Source organism: Vicia villosa, unplaced genomic scaffold (genome assembly GCF_029867415.1).
Source record: "Vicia villosa cultivar HV-30 ecotype Madison, WI unplaced genomic scaffold, Vvil1.0 ctg.002932F_1_1, whole genome shotgun sequence".
NCBI classification, from domain to species: Eukaryota; Viridiplantae; Streptophyta; class Magnoliopsida; order Fabales; family Fabaceae; genus Vicia; species Vicia villosa.
The window spans coordinates 167,611-187,924 of record NW_026706071.1 but is presented as its reverse complement, the minus strand read 5'-3'; positions in this window follow the sequence as shown (position 1 = coordinate 187,924).

The window sequence follows — 20,314 nt, the reverse complement described above, 5'->3', positions numbered from 1 at the left end:
GAATCCCTGTGGACTCTTGTCTTCCATGAAGGATAGAAAAACACTTAGAAAGGGGGGGATTGAATAAGTGTGACTTAAAATCTTGAGCGATAAAAATAAAATGCACAATTATTTTTATCCTGGTTCGCTGTTAACGAAGCTACTCCAGTCCACCCCCGCAGAGATGATTTACCTCAACTGAGGATTTAATCCACTAATCGCACGGATTACAATGGTTTTCCACTTAGCCGCAACTAAGTCTTCCAGAGTCTTCTGATCACAACCTGATCACTCCAGGAACAACTGCTTAGTTCACTCCTAAGACTTTCTGCTCAGCCAACTGCCAAGACTTCCTGCTCAGCCAACTGCCAAGACTTCCTGCTCAGCCAACTGCTAAGACTTCCTAGAGTATACTGATCAACTGATCACTCTAGTTCCTTACAACTTAATGTAATCTATTCAAGAGTTTACAAATGCTTCTTAAAAGCGATAATCACAACTGTGATATTTCTCTTACAATTTAAGCTTAATCTCACTAAGATATTACAGCAGCAATGTAGTGAGCTTTGATGAAGATGAAGATTCTGAGTTTAGATTTGAACAGCGTTTCAGCAAGTTAATTTGAATTGTATTGGTGCGAAATTCGTTAACCTTGCTTCTCATCAGAACTTCATATTTATAGGCGTTGAGAAGATGACCGTTGAATGCATTTAATGCTTTGCGTGTTCCGTACAGCTTTGCATTTAATGTTATACGCTTTTGTCAACTACCTCGAGCCTTGTTCACGCTGTGTCTACTGACGTAGCCTTTAGTAGCTTTAACGTTCCTTTTGTCAGTCAGCGTAGTCTGCCACGTGTACTTCCTTCTGATCTGATGTTTGTGAATACGACGTTTGAATATCATCAGAGTCAAACAGCTTGGTGCACAGCATCTTCTGATCTTCTGACCTTGAAGTGCTTCTGAGCGTGATACCATCTTCTGATCTTCAGTGCTTCTGATCTCATGTTCTTCTGATGCTTCCATAGACCCATGTTCTGATTCTGCTTCGACCATCTTCTGATGTCTTGCCAGACCATGTTCTGATGTTGCATGCTGAACCATTTGAGACACATCTTCTGAGCGCTGAATTATGCGTACTCTTTATATATATTTCCTGAAAGGGAAATTGCATTGGATTAGAGTACCATATTATCTTAAGCAAAATTCATATTATTGTTATCATCAAAACTAAGATAATTGATAAGAACAAATCTTGTTCTAACAATCTCCCCCTTTTTGATGATGACAAAAACATATATAAATGATATGAATTTGCGATCAGAAAGAGTAGACGGCAAAAGACAAATTACACAGCTATAGCATAAGCATATGAATATGTCTCCCCCTGAGATTAACAATCTCCCCCTGAGATAAATAATCTCCCCCTGAAATAAATACTCGAAGAACTTTAATAAAAGACTTCCCTGATTATTTCGGTAGAGACGATCATATGAGCTTCTGTCTTCAGAGAATCCATAGCTTCTGACTTCTGCTTCCATTGGACAGCTTCAGAACTTGAATTTCTTTGATCTTCAGAACATTCACAGCTTCTGACTTCTGCTTCCATTCAGGACAGCTTCAGAACTTGAATTTCTTTGATCTTCAGAACATTCACAGCTTCTGACTTCTGCTTCCATTCAGGACAGCTTCAGAACTTGAATTTCTGGATCTTTTTAGAACATTCACATCTTCTGATTTCTGCTTCCCTCGGATAGCTTCAGAACTTTGAATGTCTACTAACATCACTTCATGCTAGATTTGTATCAGAACATTGTTGAATGTACCAGAGCATCATTTGAGCATCTCTACATCCTGAAATGTTACAGAACAAAAACTAAACGACAAAAGTCAGCATGAACGAGTTAGAACATAAAATGTATATTCAAATACATGATATGTATCAGAGCCAAATGTGTCAGAGCATTTTAGGCTAAAAACATATATCAGAGCAAATAATGTATCAGAGCCATAACATTATGTGTATCAGGGCAAATAGAATTTTGTCAAAACAGGATAGACAATGATATTCAAATTCTATTATCAGTGCTTCTGATTCATTCTTCTTTCTTGCTTCTGATCTCTGAAGCTTGACAGCACTCAGCTTGCTTCAGTTTCAATGGTTTTGCTTCTAGTGTTTGCTTTGAAGATTCACTTCACTTCTTTGTACCTGCAAAACACTTAAACCATATAGAACTTGCAGTTCTTGTTAGTGAATGTGTGGGAGCCTTTACCCAGCAACTGATAGATTTAATCAAATCATTTATCATTTATCTTTCTCCCCCTTTTTGTCATAACATCAAAAAGTATATATAAAAAGATTCAGATGTATAAAACGACAAAAGAAAACATTTACTGGAATGTAAAACACAAGGAAACTTTTTCATTGATAAATCAAAAGATATTACAAAAGGTTCCTATGTTTAACAAGATGAAAAACATTCCTAGCAAATACAAAAAAGGATTTCCAAAAAGGAAATCACTACAAAAATTAAAAACAGAGCCCTAGCAAGACACGCTCTGTGTCAACCCATCAAGAATCCCGGAGGACTTCTTGTCTTCCAGACTGAAACCTCCACTGTAGGAGAGATCCCAGAACCAAGGAGGAAGTGAGGGACAGTTCACAGACAGAGAGCTAATGTTGCAAACGGGGCTTTCCCTCAACATAGACGTTGAGCCTATCTTCCCACAACTCAAGAAAGTCTTCTGTCTTTGGATGAAAGTTGATAACAACATCAAAGAAGGATCTGACTTGAGCGGTATTAGAAGAGCCATCCCGAGATGCACAGAGATCTGTCGCCTTTGAGTCATGGAGCTTCAACAGGCTTGAGGTGAATGCTAGGTTTTGAGAGAAGAAAAGAAAAACGAGAGAGAGAGAGAGAAAAAAAATTTTAAGAGGAAAACAAAGAGATAGGAAACCGAAAACCATTTTGAAGAGTATTTAAAGGAAAATAAAATGAAACGAATGATGAAAAGCATTTAATGTTACGTGACGTGAGGAGAGATAATAAAGACAAATGAAGTGACTGGCACAGTTACCTATGGTCGGCGTCCCTTCAACTGCACGCGCGCTTATCCATGAATAGTAACGGCAGGTTTACCATCCCGAGATAAAGCGTAACAGCTGTTTTGCTTTACAAGATGTTCTGAATCAACTTAGACAATGAAACGTTAGTAATAACCGAATCATAATTTCTAAACGAATTCAATCAGAACTTCTGAAAAAAAATATTCCACATTCATTTCAGAAGATACTCATACATGAGAAATTCTCATCTTCTCATTCTGGGCATAAATCCATACTGATGTTCTTCAGAATGAACTTAAACCTATCTTCAGCCAGGGGTTTTGTAAAGATATCAGCCCATTGATGGTCTGTATCAACAAAGTTTAAAGATATAACACCCTTCTGAACATAGTCCCTTATGAAATGATGTTTTATCTCAATATGTTTAGCTTTTGAATGAAGAATAGGATTCTTAGATAAACATATAGCAGAAGTATTATCACAGAATATAGGAATGTTACTCTCAAATATCTGATAATCTTCTAACTGACTTTTCATCCAGAGCATCTGTGTACTACAACCAGCAGCTGCGACATATTCTGCTTCTGTGGTTGATAGAGCAATGGTTGCTTGCTTCTTGCTGTACCAGGAGATTAAGTGACTTCCAAGAAATTGGCAACTTCCTGAAGTACTTTTTCTTTCAATTCTGTCTCCAGCATAATCAGCATCGCAGAATCCTACTAAGTTGTATTCTTTAGATTTTCTGTAAACTAAACCAACATTAGTAGTACCTTTCAGATACCTTAGAATCCTCTTAACAGCAGTTAAATGAGATTCTCTAGGATCCGATTGGAATCTAGCACACAAACAAACACTGAACAGAATGTCAGGTCTAGAAGCAGTCAGATATAGAAGAGATCCAATCATACCTCTGTATAGCTTCTGATTTACCTTCTTACTTACCTCATCCTTACCTAGGATGCATGTTGGATGCATAGGAGTTTTGGCTTCTTTGCAGTCTAGAAGATTGAACTTCTTCAGAAGTTCCTTCACATACTTGGTTTGGTGAACATACGTTCCTTCTGATGTTTGATTTATTTGTATTCCAAGGAAATACTTGAGTTCTCCCATCATGCTCATTTCAAACTCAGCCTGCATAGACTTAGCAAACTCCTTTCCAAGTGTAGCATTAGATGTTCCAAAAATAATATCATCTACATATATTTGACAAATTAAAATATCCTTTTCAAAGGTTTTACAAAAGAGAGTAGTGTCCACTTTTCCTCTAGTGAAACCATTATCTAGAAGGAAAGAACTTAAGCGTTCATACCAAGCTCTGGGAGCCTGTTTCAATCCATACAATGATTTCTTAAGTTTAAAAACATGATTAGGAGACATAGAGTCTTCAAAACCAGGAGGTTGATGGACATAAACTTCTTCATCTATATAACCATTTAAGAAGGCACTCTTAACATCCATCTGATAGAGAGTGATGTTATGTTGAGTGGCAAAAGAAATTAATAGACGAATAGACTCTAACCTGGCCACTGGTGCAAAGGTTTCTGTGTAGTCAATCCCTTCTTGCTGACTATAACCCTGAGCCACCAGTCTGGCTTTGTTCCTTACCACTTCACCTTTCTCACTAAGCTTGTTTCTGAAGACCCATTTTGTACCAATTATGTTGAATCCATCTGGTCTAGGAACAAGATCCCAAACATCATTCCTTGTAAACTGATTTAGTTCTTCTTGCATAGCAATTATCCAGTCTGGATCTTCTAGAGCATGATCAACAGAAGTTGGCTCGATCAAAGATACAAGACCTAATTGACAGTCTGCATTGTTCCTAAGGAATGCTCTTGTTCTGATTGGATCATCCTTCTTTCCAAGAATGACATCTTCTGAATGACCAGAGATGAGTCTGGATGATCTTCTGACAGATGGTTCTTCAGAAATACTTAGATCCTCCAGAGAAGCTGTTACTTGATCTTCAGATTCTTTGCTTCTGAGGAGCTCTGCTTCTGATGCGTTGCTTCTTGGCTCAACAACTTCTGAGATGTCAATATCATAACCTGCAAAATTATCAACCTGCTTTGGTTTTTCAGAACCAAGCTTATCATCAAACCTGATATTGATTGATTCTTCTACAACCAATGTTTCAGTATTGTATACCCTGTAGCCTTTTGAGCGTTCAGAATATCCAAGAAGGAAACACTTTTGAGCTTTGGAATCAAACTTACCAAGATGATCTTTAGTGTTCAGAATAAAGCATACACATCCAAAAGGATGGAAATATGAAATGTTGGGCTTTCTATTCTTCCACAATTCATAGGGAGTCTTATTTAGAATAGGTCTGATAGAGATTCTATTCTGAATATAACATGCAGTGTTTATTGCTTCTGCCCAGAAATGCTTAGCCATATTGGTTTCATTGATCATGGTTCTGGCCATTTCTTGAAGAGTCCTATTCTTTCGTTCTACAACCCCATTTTGCTGTGGAGTTCTAGGACAAGAGAAATCATGGGCAATACCATTTTCTTTGAAGAATTCTTCAAAGGATTTGTTCTCAAATTCACCACCATGATCACTTCTGACCTTTATGATTTTACACTCTTTTTCAGATTGAATCTGAATGCAGAAATCAAAGAACACTGAATGAGTCTCATCCTTGTGTTTTAAGAATTTTACCCATGTCCAGCGGCTATAATCATCTACGATGACTAATCCATATTTCTTTCCTCTGACAGATGCTGTTTTGACTGGTCCAAACAGATCAATGTGCAAGAGTTCTAATGGCCTTGAGGTAGAAACAACATTCTTAGACTTGAATGCAGGTTTGGAGAACTTGCCCTTCTGACATGCTTCACAAAGAGCATCTGATTGGAATTTCAGATTAGGGAGTCCTCTGACAAGATTCAGTTTGTTAATTTGAGAGATCTTTCTCAAACTAGCATGACCTAATCTCCTGTGCCAGACCCACTGCTCTTCAGAAACAGACATAAGACAAGTCACCTTCTGACTCATAAGATCTTGCAGATCTGTCTTATAAATGTTGTTCTTCCTCTTGCCTGTAAATAGGATTGAGCCATCCTTCTGATTTACAGCCTTGCAAGACTCTTGATTAAAGATTATATCATAACCATTGTCACTTAATTGACTGATAGATAAAAGGTTATGTGTTAATCCTTCTACAAGAAGTACATTAGAGATGGAAGGAGAGTTACCAGATTTTATAGTTCCAGAGCCAATTATCTTGCCCTTCTGATCTCCTCCGAACTTGACTTCTCCTCCAGACTTAAGCACCAGGTCTTGGAACATAGACCTTCTTCCTGTCATGTGTCGCGAGCATCCAGAGTCCAGGTACCATGACATGTTGTGCTTTGTCCTTCTTGCAGCCAAGGATATCTCTTCAGAATCTGATTCTGATGTAGATTCTGATCCGTCATCTTCTGTCGCCATCAGCGCACAGTTGGCCTGCTCATCTTCTGAATCATCTTCTGACTCATCCCAGGTTGCCATAAGACCTTTCTTCTTATGAAACTTTTTCTTGGGACTTTCCTTCTGAAGATTTGGACATTCATTCTTGTAGTGTCCAGGCTCATTGCATTCATAGCACATGACCTTCTTCTTGTCAAATCTTCTTTCATCAGAAGATTCTCCACGTTCAAATTTCCTTGAACTTCTGAAGCCTCTGAACTTCCTTTGCTTGGTCTTCCAGAGTTGATTTAGCCTTCTGGAAATCATGGACAGTTCATCTTCTTCTTCAGATTCTGATTCTTCAGGATCTTCTTCTCTAGCCTGAAAAGCGTTAGTGCATTTCTTGATATTAGATTTTAATGCAATAGACTTACCTTTCTTTTGAGGCTCATTTGCGTCCAGCTCAATCTCATGGCTTCTCAAGGCACTGATAAGCTCTTCCAGAGAAACTTCATTCAGATTCTTCGCAATCTTGAATGCAGTCACCATCGGACCCCATCTTCTGGGTAAGCTTCTGATGATCTTCTTTACATGATCAGCCTTGGTGTATCCTTTGTCAAGAACTCTCAATCCAGCAGTCAGAGTTTGAAATCTCGAAAACATCTTTTCAATGTCTTCATCATCCTCCATCTTGAAGGCTTCATACTTCTGGATTAAGACAAGAGCTTTTGTCTCCTTGACTTGAGCATTTCCTTCATGAGTCATTTTCAAGGACTCATATATGTCATAGGTCGTTTCCCTGTTAGATATCTTCTCATACTCAGCATGAGAGATAGCATTCAGCAAAACAGTTCTACATTTATGATGATTCCTGAAAAGCTTCTTTTGGTCATCATTCATTTCTTGCCTTGACAGCTTCACGCCTCTGGCATTTACTGGATGTTTGTAACCATCCATCAGAAGATCCCATAGATCACCATCTAGACCCAGAAAGTAACTCTCCAGTTTATCTTTCCAGTATTCAAAGTTTTCACCATCAAATACCGGCGGTCTAGTATAACCATTGTTACCGTTGTATTGCTCAGCAGAGCCAGATGTAGATGCAGGTGTAGGTATAGTCCTTTCACTTTCATCAACCATCTTTTAAATGAAGCGTTTTTCTCTTCCTGAATCTTTTCTAAACACGGTTAAGTGCTTGCACCTTAGAACCGGCGCTCTGATACCAATTGAAGGATAGAAAAACACTTAGAAAGGGGGGGATTGAATAAGTGTGACTTAAAATCTTGAGCGATAAAAATAAAATGCACAATTATTTTTATCCTGGTTCGCTGTTAACGAAGCTACTCCAGTCCACCCCCGCAGAGATGATTTACCTCAACTGAGGATTTAATCCACTAATCGCACGGATTACAATGGTTTTCCACTTAGCCGCAACTAAGTCTTCCAGAGTCTTCTGATCACAACCTGATCACTCCAGGAACAACTGCTTAGTTCACTCCTAAGACTTTCTGCTCAGCCAACTGCCAAGACTTCCTGCTCAGCCAACTGCCAAGACTTCCTGCTCAGCCAACTGCTAAGACTTCCTAGAGTATACTGATCAACTGATCACTCTAGTTCCTTACAACTTAATGTAATCTATTCAAGAGTTTACAAATGCTTCTTAAAAGCGATAATCACAACTGTGATATTTCTCTTACAATTTAAGCTTAATCTCACTAAGATATTACAGCAGCAATGTAGTGAGCTTTGATGAAGATGAAGATTCTGAGTTTAGATTTGAACAGCGTTTCAGCAAGTTAATTTGAATTGTATTGGTGCGAAATTCGTTAACCTTGCTTCTCATCAGAACTTCATATTTATAGGCGTTGAGAAGATGACCGTTGAATGCATTTAATGCTTTGCGTGTTCCGTACAGCTTTGCATTTAATGTTATACGCTTTTGTCAACTACCTCGAGCCTTGTTCACGCTGTGTCTACTGACGTAGCCTTTAGTAGCTTTAACGTTCCTTTTGTCAGTCAGCGTAGTCTGCCACGTGTACTTCCTTCTGATCTGATGTTTGTGAATACGACGTTTGAATATCATCAGAGTCAAACAGCTTGGTGCACAGCATCTTCTGATCTTCTGACCTTGAAGTGCTTCTGAGCGTGATACCATCTTCTGATCTTCAATGCTTCTGATCTCATGTTCTTCTGATGCTTCCATAGACCCATGTTCTGATTCTGCTTCGACCATCTTCTGATGTCTTGCCAGACCATGTTCTGATGTTGCATGCTGAACCATTTGAGACACATCTTCTGAGCGCTGAATTATGCGTACTCTTTATATATATTTCCTGAAAGGGAAATTGCATTGGATTAGAGTACCATATTATCTTAAGCAAAATTCATATTATTGTTATCATCAAAACTAAGATAATTGATAAGAACAAATCTTGTTCTAACATTCCAGACTAGAACCTCCACTGTAGGAGAGATCCAAGTGACCAAAGAGGAAGAGAGGGACAGTTCACAGACAGAGAGCTAATGTTGCAAACGGGGCTTTCCCTTAACATAGAAGTTAAGAATATCATTCTTAACCTCCTCCCATAACTCAAGAAAGTCTTCTGTCTTTGGGTGAAAGTTGATAACAACATCAAAGAAGAGGTCTGACTTGAGAGGTATTAGGAGAGCCATCCCGAGATATGCAGAGATCTGTCGCCTTTGAGTCATAGATCCTCAACAGACTTAGGATGAACGCTAGGTTTGAGCTAGTTTTTTTTTTTTTTAAAAGTAAGAAAAACTTGTTTGAGCAAGAGAAGAAAACGGAAGAGAGAGAGAAATAACTTGATGAGGAATGCAAAGTGAGAGAGATATAAGAGGGAAAAGAAACGTTTGAAGAACATAAAAAAAAACTGAAACAGAGTAAATGATGAAAAGCATTTAATGTTACGTGACGTGAGGAGAGATAATAAAGACGAATGAGGTGACTAGCACAGTTACCTATGGTCGGCGTCCCTTCAACTGCACGCGCACTTATCCATGAACAGTAACGACAGGTTTACCATCCCGAGATAAAACGTTACAGCTGTTTTGCTTTAAAAGAGGTTCTGAATCAACTTAGACAATGAAACGTTAGTAATAACCGAATCATAATTTCTAAAAGATTTCAATCAGAACTTCTGATATAAAAAGAAATCCACATTCATTTCAGAAGATACTCATACGTAAGAACTTCTCATCTTCTCATTCTGGGCATAAATCCATACTGATGTTCTTCAGAATGAACTTAAACCTATCTTCAGCCAGGGGTTTTGTAAAGATATCAGCCCATTGATGGTCTGTATCAACAAAGTTTAAAGATATAACACCCTTCTGAACATAGTCCCTTATGAAATGATGTTTAATCTCAATATGTTTAGCTTTTGAATGAAGAATAGGATTCTTAGATAAACATATAGCAGAAGTATTATCACAGAATATAGGAATGTTACTCTCAAATATCTGATAATCTTCCAGCTGACTCTTCATCCAGAGCATCTGTGTACTGCAACCAGCAGCAGCGACATATTCTGCTTCTGTCGTTGATAGAGCAATAGTTGCTTGCTTCTTGCTATACCAGGAGATCAAATGACTTCCAAGAAATTGGCAACTTCCTGAAGTACTCTTTCTTTCAATTCTGTCTCCAGCATAGTCAGCATCGCAGAATCCTACTAAGTTGTATTCTTTAGATTTTCTGTAAACTAAGCCAACATTAGTAGTACCTTTCAGATACCTTAGAATTCTCTTAACAGCAGTTAAATGAGATTCTCTAGGATCTGATTGGAATCTAGCACACAAACAAACACTGAACAGAATGTCAGGTCTAGAAGCAGTCAGATATAGAAGAGATCCAATCATACCTCTGTATAACTTCTGATCTACCTTCTTACTTACCTCATCCTTACCTAGGATGCATGTTGGATGCATAGGAGTTTTGGCTTCTTTGCAGTCTAGAAGATTAAACTTCTTCAGAAGTTCCTTCATATACTTGGTTTGGTGAACATACGTTCCTTCTGATGTTTGATTTATTTGTATTCCAAGGAAATACTTGAGTTCTCCCATCATGCTCATTTCAAACTCAGCCTGCATAGACTCAGCAAACTCCTTTCCAAGTGTAGCATTAGATGTTCCAAAAATAATATCATCTACATATATTTGACAAATTAAAATATCCCTTTTAAAGGTTTTACAAAAGAGAGTAGTGTCCACTTTTCCTCTAGTGAAACCATTATCCAGAAGGAAAGAACTTAAGCGTTCATACCAAGCTCTGGGAGCTTGTTTCAATCCATATAACGATTTCTTTAATTTAAAAACATGATTAGGAGACATAGAGTCTTCAAAACCAGGAGGTTGATGGACATAAACTTCTTCATCTATATAACCATTTAAGAAGGCACTCTTAACATCCATTTGATAGAGAGTGATGTTATGTTGAGTGGCAAATGAAATTAATAGACGAATAGATTCTAACCTGGCCACTGGTGCAAAGGTTTCTGTATAGTCAATCCCTTCTTGCTGACTATAACCCTGAGCAACCAGTCTGGCTTTGTTTCTTACCACTTCTCCCTTCTCGCTTAGCTTATTTCTGAATACCCACTTAGTGCCGATGATGTTAAATCCTTTTGGTCTAGGAACCATGTCCCATACATCATTCCTTGTAAACTGATTCAGTTCTTCTTGCATGACAATTATCCAGTCTGGATCTTCTAGAGCTTGATCAACAGAAGTTGGCTCGATCAAAGAAACAAGACCTAATTGACAGTCTGCATTGTTCTTAAGGAATGCCCTTGTTCTGATGGGATCGTCTTTCTTCCCAAGGATCACATCTTCTGAATGAGCTGATGCAAGTCTGGGTGATCTTCTGACTGTTGGCTCTTCAGAAATCCTAAGATTCTCTAAAGATGCAGCAACTTGATCTTCTGATCCATTGCTTCTGAGACTTCCAGCTTCTGCAGCTTTGCTTCTTGGTTCTACAGCTTCTAATATATCAATATCTATATCTGCAAAATTCTCAAGCTGCTTTGGTTTTTCAAGACCAAGCTTATCATCAAACCTGATATTGATTGATTCTTCTACAATCAATGTTTCAGTATTGTATACTCTGTAGCCTTTAGAGCGTTCAGAATATCCAAGAAGGAAACACTTTTGTGCTTTGGAATCAAACTTACCAAGATGATCTTTAGTATTCAGAATAAAGCACACACATCCAAAAGGATGAAAATATGAAATGTTGGGCTTTCTGTTCTTTCACAATTCATAAGGAGTCTTATTTAGAATAAGTCTTATAGAGATTCTATTCTGAATATAACACGCAGTGTTTATTGCTTCTGCCCAAAAATGCTTAGCCATATTGGTTTCATTGATCATGGTTCTGGCCATTTCTTGTAGAGTCCTATTGTTTCGCTCTACAACTCCATTTTGTTGTGGAGTTCTAGGGCAAGAGAAATCATGGGCAATGCCATTTTCTTTGAAGAACTCCTCAAAGAATTTGTTCTCAAATTCACCACCATGATCACTTCTAACCTTTATGATTTTGCACTCTTTCTCAGATTGTATCTGAGTGCAGAAATCAAAGAACACTGAATGAGACTCATCCTTGTGTTTTAAGAACTTTACCCATGTCCAACGGCTATAATCATCAACGATGACTAATCCATATTTCTTCCCTCTGACAGATGCTGTTTTGACTGGGCCAAACAGATCAATGTGCAAGAGTTCTAACGGCCTTGAGGTAGACACAACATTCTTAGACTTGAATGCAGGTTTGGAGAACTTGCCCTTCTGACATGCTTCACAAAGAGCATCTGATTTATATTTCAGATTTGGGAGTCCTCTGACCAGATTTAGTTTGTTAATCTGAGAAATCTTTCTCAAACTAGCATGTCCTAATCTTTTGTGCCAGACCCATTGCTCCTCAGAAACAGACATAAGACAAGTCACCTTCTGCTTCTCAAGATCAGAAAGATCAATCTTATAAATGTTGTTCTTTCTCTTGCCTGTAAATAGGATTGAGCCATCCTTCTGACTTACAGCCTTGCAAGACTTTTGATTGAAGATAATATCATAACCATTGTCACTTAATTGACTTATGGACAATATGGTATGCGTTAATCCTTCTACAAGAAGTACATTAGTTATGGAAGGAGAATTACCAAGACTTATGGTTCCAGAGCCAATGATTTTGCCCTTCTGATCTCCTCCAAACTTGACTTCTCCACCTGGTTTAAGCACCAGTTCTTGGAATGTAGACCTTCTTCCCGTCATGTGTCGCGAGCACCCAGAGTCCAGGTACCATGACATTTTGCTTTTTGTCCTCTTTGCAATCAAGGATATTTGCAACAGAAATTATCTTCTCCTTAGGTACCCACAATTTCTTGGGTCCTTTCTTGTTAGTTCTCCTCAAGTTCTGATTGAACTTGGGTTTAGCATAATATTTAACAGGAGGAACAACATGATATTCTTTAGGTTTGTCAGCATGATATTTCTTAGGATGTGTCACATGCTTCTTGGTGTGAACAGTGTTAAAGCTCTGTGCATGTGAGGTGAGCCTAATATCATGTGCATGGCCATATTTGAACTGATCATACAATGGCTTGTATGTGATCTTCAGATCATCAATAGGTTCAAATTTATGTGAGGTATCACCCTCATAGCCAAAGCCAAACCTTCTGTTTCCTGAAACACCATATATCATAGAAGCAAGATGACTTCTGCCAATACTTCTATATAAGAACTTTCTGAAGCTCGAGTCATATTCTTTCAGAATATGATTGAGACTTGGAATGGATTTTTCTGTTTCAGAAGGAGATCCTATCTTTGGATAGATTTAAAACTTTTTCCTTCAGTTCAGAATTTTCCACTTCCAGCTTCTTAGTTTCAAATTCAAACTGCTTCTTCAGCTTTTTGTATTTGATACTAAGATGAGCCTTGAGTTCCAGAAGTTCTGTTAAACTGGAAACTAACTCTTCTCTAGATAGTTCAGAAAATACCTCTTCAGAATCTGATTCTGATGTAGATTCTGATCCATCATCTTCTGTAGCCATCAGCGCGAAGTTGGCTTGCTCTCCTTCAGAGTCTGATTCTGATTCTGATTCAGAATCATCCCATGTTGCCATAAGACCTTTCTTCTTATGAAACTTCTTCTTGGGATTCTCCTTTTGAAGTTTTGGACATTCATTCTTGAAGTGTCCAGGCTCATTGCACTCATAGCAGACAGCCTTCTTCTTGTCAGATCTTCTGTCACCAGAAGATTCTCCTCGTTCAAATCTCTTTGAACTTCTGAAGCCTCTGAACTTCCTTTGCTTGCTCTTCCAGAGTTGGTTTACCGTTCTGGAGATCATGGACAGTTCATCTTCTTCTTCAGATTCTAATTCTTCAGGATCTTCTTCTTTAGCCTGAAAAGCGTTAGTGCATTTTTTAACATTAGATTTTAATGCAATAGACTTACCTTTCTTCTGAGGCTCGTTTGCATCCAGCTCTATTTCATGGCTTCTCAAGGCACTGATAAGCTCTTCCAAAGAAACTTCATTCAGATTCTTTGCAATCTTGAATGCTGTTACCATTGGACCCCATCTTCTGGGTAAGCTTCTGATAATCTTCTTTACATGATCAGCCTTGGTGTAGCCTTTATCCAGAACTCTTAATCCAGCAGTTAGCGTTTGAAATCTTGAGAACATCTTCTCAATGTTTTCATCATCCTCCATATTGAAGGCTTCATATCTTTGGATTAGAGCAAGAGCTTTAGTCTCCTTGACTTGAGCATTTCCCTCATGGGTCATTTTCAATGACTCATATATATCATAAGCCGTTTCCCTGTTAGATATCTTCTCATACTCAGCATGAGAGATAGCATTCAGCAAGACAGTCCTACATTTATGATGATTCTTGAAAAGCTTCTTCTGATCATCATCCATTTCTTGCCTTGTAAGCCTTACGCCACTGGCTTTCACTGGATGTTTGTAACCATCCATCAGAAGATCCCATAGTTCACCATCTAGACCAAGAAAGTAAATTTCTAGTTTATCTTTCCAGTATTCAAAGTTTTCACCATCAAATACTGGTGGTCTAGTATAACCATTGTTACCATTATATTGCTCAGCGGAGCCAGATGTAGATGCAGGTGGGTTTGTTGGAATTTCACCAGCTATCTTTTACTGAAGCGTTTTTCTCTTCCTGAATCTTTTCTAAACACGGTTAAGTGCTTGCACCTTAGAACCGGCGCTCTGATGCCAATTGAAGGATAAAAAAACACTTAGAAAGGGGGGGTTTGAATAAGTGTAGTCTAAAAACTTGAACGATAAAAACAAATTGCACTGTTATTTTTATCCTGGTTCGTTGTTAACTAAACTACTCCAGTCCACCCCCTTGGAGTGATTTACCTCACCTGAGGATTTAATCCACTAATCTCAACAGATTACAATGGTTTTCCACTTAGCCCTCGACTAAGTCTTCTAGAGTATCTTGATCACAACCTGATCACTCTAGGAACAATTGCTTAGACACAAGCTAAGACTTTCTAGAGTATCCTGACCACCACGTGATCACTCTAGTTACAACTGCTTAGACACAAGCTAAGACTTCCTAGAGTATCCTGATCACACTTGATCACTCTAGTTACTTACAAATTAATGTAATCAAATTCTAAGAGTATTACAATGCTTCTGAAAAGCTATAATCACAACAGTGATATTTCTCTTAAAGTTTAAGCTTAATCTCACTAATATATTACAACAGCAATGTAGTGAGCTTTGATGAAGATGAAGTTTGTGAGCTTTGATTTGAACAGCGTTTCAACAAGTTTGTATTCACAGAATTCGTCAGAATCGGTAACCTTGCTTCTCATCAGAACTTCATATTTATAGGCACTTGAGAAGATGATCGTTGGGAGCATTTAATGCTTTGCGTATTCCGTATAGCATTGCATTTAATGTTTCACTCTTTTGCCAACTACCTCGAGCCTTATTTACGCTGTGTCTACTGACGTTGCCTTTAATAGCTTCTAACGTTCCTTTTGTCAGTCAGCGTAGCCTGCCATCTTGTACTTGCTTCTGATCTGATGTTTGTGTATACAACGTTTGAATATCATCAGAGTCAAACAGCTTGGTGCAGAGCATCTTCTTGTCTTCTGACCTTGAAGTGCTTCTGAGCGTGATACCATGAGAACTTCAGTGCTTCTGCTTCTGAACTCAAGTTCTTCTGATGCTTCCATAGACCCATGTTCTAATTCTGCTTTGACCATCTTCTGATGTCTTGCCAGACCATGTTCTGATGTTGCATGCTGAACCTTCTGAGTCAAAGCTTCTGAGCGCTGATTTGTGCATACTCTTTATATATTTCCTGAAAGGGAAATTGCAATGTATTAGAGTACCACATTATCTCATCCAAAATTCATATCCTTGTTATCATCAAAACTAAGAATATTGATCAGAACAAATCTTGTTCTAACAGCTTCAATTTCTATAAGCTTGTTTCTATATAGAATTGCTTTTCCCCATGTCTTTGCTTCTCATGTTGATCTTTTTAGAATGTCTTCAATCCTGCAAAACACTCAAAGACATAGAACTTGCAAATTCTGTTAGAAATGTGGAGACTTACTCCCAGCAACTGATAATATAAATCAGATCATTTATCACATTTTCTCCCCCTTTTTGTCATAACATCAAAAAGCATAGAAGATTCAGATGAAAAACAGACAATATGAGAGAAAAGAAGATAATTTTCATTGATTTCAACAGAAGAATTATCAGAAGATACAAAATGAGATGCAAGAAGACAGATACAAGAACAAAGAAGACTACTAAGACACAAAAAAAACAACCACTAGCCTAGCTTAGACATAGTCTTGGCCAGCATCTCATGAATCCCAGCAGTGCTTTCATTCTGCTTCTTCATGAAGTCTCTGAACTCTTCATGTGTTACATCATGCTTATCCAGGCGAGAAGCAAGAACTTCTTGATTCTGTTGAAGAACCTTGATAGCGTTCACCAGAGCAGAGAGTCCAGCAGAAGAAGATTCACGTCTATCATTCAGAAGAATAGCATTACTAGCAACAGCATCTACAGTGAGAATATCATCTTCAGCAGGATGAATCTCAGCATCTTCCATCTCAACATCTGAGTCTGACTCAAAAACAACTTCAGCATATTCTGGATCAGGGATCTCAGAATCTTCATTCTCCAAGGCTTAAAGAATCTCAGCAAGATTCTTTGGAGGAATGGGAGCAGCAACTTCTGAAGGATAGACAACTTCAGGAATAACCATATTTGGTGCTTCCTTAGAAGGATTCATCCTTAACCAGTTGAATAACCATTGGAAGTCTCCAGTCAGAACCGGATATTGAGGCTTCCAAACAACCATAGTCAGACACGGTTCATCTTCCAACTCATCAGTGAACTTCTTCTCCTCAAGAGCTCTACAGTTTCTGATGGGATGATAGTACGTGCCATCATCAAGATCTAGGTAGTAACCAGAAGATCCAGATGCTTCAGCAACACATCTTCTCTGGATTTTCAGAGCATCGTTCCAAGACTCTCTTCTGAAGCGATTCCACAGCCTCTGAGTAGCAACATGATCCAGCTTGGAGTCATAAGCAGCTCTCAGAACTTCCATTCTATTTCTGAACTTTAAATTGAACAAAGCAAAGTCAATAGGAATGGTGGGTTCAGGAGGGTTAAAGGTAAAGCAAAAGTCAGGGTAAAGAAGAGAATAGGGGTTGGATTCTCTGGCAGGTAAGGAAAGAGTATCAGAAGGTGGAGATTCTATGGTGAGGGTGGATGAAGAGGGGATATCAGAAGGTGTTGGGGGACAAACATTTAGTGGTTGGGGGATAAGAATAACAGGAGAAGGAGGTGGTTGGATAATATCTGGGATGGTGAGTGTATTTTGAGGTTCAGGAGAAGGAGGTGAGTATATTTGCCTAGAGGAATTGTCAGTTCTTAAAGCACGGAAAGTATCCCTGATGCGCTTCTCTCGATATTCCTTGGAATTTACTTTAACAGGATCAAAGGTAATCTTCTGCTTCTTAGCTTGCTTAGCTTCTTCTTCTAAAGCCTTTCTCTTTAGCCTTGCTTCTTCTTCTCAGCACCTTCTTGTTCAACATTTTTATCTTCAACTAAAACATCCTGGCTTTATTCAGCAACAACTTCTTTATCAGCAGTATTCTCCTCAACTACTGCAGCAGCTTCTTCTTGGACTTCCTTCTCCTGACTGACAGAAGGGCGATCAAACTTCTGTTTTGTCCTTCTTTCTTTCTTTCCTGCAGCTTCTGGTGCAGTTTCTGAAACATCTTCTGAAACTGCTAGCCTGGAAGTAGAAACTTTCTTGCGACCGCCTTTAGCAGGAGCATCTTTGTCTTTATCTTCCTTGAGAGAGTTAAGATAGTTAACCCTAACTCCTGGCAGCTCACTTCTGAAGAATGATTCAAACTCGGCAAGAACAGGATCTCTTCTGCTTCTTGCTCCTGGGAGAGGTTGAGGATTGTCTTTAACCTCTTGAATGAGATTCATCTTTCTCAGAGTGTGAGCATTCAAACAGCTTCCTGAATCAGTAACAAGATCCTTGATAACTCCTTGAGCTTCCAAGTCTTCAACAATCTTGGTATGAATCAGAAGATTGGTGATTATTCTTCCAAAAGGAATAATAGTACCTTTCTTCTTTCTGAAGGCATTTCTGGAGTCTCTTACAGCATTCCACGTATGATTGAATATTATGTAGATAATATCAATCTTCTTCTGAGTGACCATGCAGTACAGAATATATTGCTGCTCTTTGTTGACAAAATCTGCAGAATGGGTTGCTTTTCTGTGATAGAAGCACCCCAGAAGAATCTTGGTCCAGATTTTGTAGAGATTCTTCATGTCTTTGACACGCTTTGTTTTCTTTACATCTGGGTAAAGTTTAGCCAGAACGGCATCCCAGTCTGCTCTTTGATCCACTTCATAGACGCCTTCAGGGTTTCTCAGATCAAACATCATTCTTAGGATGTTCTCAGTAACAACAACAAATCTTCCATGAACAAAAGACAGGATAGATTTAGGGGCAACTACAGCATGCACCCAAAATTCCTTCACTAGTTCTAGGTAAACAGGTCCACAGAACTCAGAGAACAGAGAAGTCCATCCTTGAAACAACATATCCTCTTTCAGATGGAACTCATGTTTTTCAAGACTATCAAAGTCCACCGTTAATTCACAGATAACTTCTAACTCATTTCTGGGAATGGAGCAAGAGGTAACTGGAACTATTTGATGTTCTTCTTCTTGAAGATGTATAGGAACAGAGGAACCCACGTTGAGAGATGATGAAGCAGCCATTGAAGTGTAAGTATAAGATTGCGCCTAAGAGGGGGGGTGAATTAGGTTTTCAAAAATTTAATCGGTTTTATGAGAATACTTCTAATAATTTTTGGTTAAGTGTTTGAGGGTTTTTGTAAGGTTCTTTTCTTTTCTTTGGTAATGGTGATGAATGCAATAAAGTGCGGAAAAGTAAAGAACGCAACGATATATACTGGTTCCCCTCACAATCCGAGAGTACTCCAGTCCCCTTTCAAACACGAAAGAGATTTCACTATAGTTAGAATTATTGTACAAGCCTATGCCTACTATCTAACCTATAGGGTGATCAAAGGTTCTTAACACCTTTAAGATCAATCAACACTAATATGAATGAAGAACAATCCTCTTCAAACACACCACTTACTTCCAACAATCCTGGATAGTAAGGAGATAATTTTCTTTGAATTTTTACAAGAGATTTAGGTGAAGTTTGTATAGCACTATCAATCTTGGATTGATCTTCTTCTTCAAATAAACAATTCTCAAAATGAATATAAGTGTTCACAATGTATGCATGAAACTTTAAATGAATTCTCAATGAAAATGTGTGTAGAAAGTTTCATATAAAAATTCTGGTTTTTGGACACTTGAAAATAATGAAATTTATGAGTATGAATTGTTAATGAAGAAGGTCAATAATGATTTTGAAATATGTAGTATTTATAATGTGTCAAACACCTCTTTGAATGGTTATTTTTCCATGAAACAATGCAATGATCAAGTGGTAAGAAAATGGATTCGTTTGAATAAGATCATGCAATGAAAAAACACACTGGTTCAGTAGGAACCGGTTCCTACCTGGGACAACCCGGTTCCTGCTGAACGTTACAGCAGAAAATTTCAAATTTTGAACTGAGGAACCGGTTCCCACCTAGGGACAACCCGGTTCCCCATAGTAAAACACAGAGAACTGAAAACTTAGAATGCTGGGAACCGGTTCCCCCATAGGGACAACCCGGTTCCTAAAACCTTTATTTTGAATTTTAACTTTGAAAAAGGTTTTAAATGAACTTTTGAAGGATGACACTTTGTAGTATGTTTATGATATGCATGAAAATATATTTGTGAACAATTATATGTCAAAGTGAGTATTGTTTATACCTTTGACATTTTAGCTTGATTCTTGAATCTTCACAATTTCTTCAAGACTTTGAAATGATGTATTTTTGCTTGATACTTGAAATTCTTTTTGCACATCCTTTATAAAAGCTTGATGTCCATATTGTCTTCATCAAAACACACTATGCTTGAGAAGCTTGCATTTACATTCTCCCCCTTTTTGATGATGACAACCAAGTCTTGAAAATGTTTTGAAAAAGTTGTTTTGTGCTTTTGAAATTATGTTGAACAATTGCAAGGCTCCCCCTATGTTAGAGACTCCCCCTAAATCCATGATTCCTTGATTTATGGTGATGAGTTTCATTTGATAATTTTAACAATGGCCTGCATTTTTCTTTGAAACAAAACAACAACAAAAACACATGCATATTCTTCTCCCCCTTTGTTATTATCAAAAAGGATGGGGAAA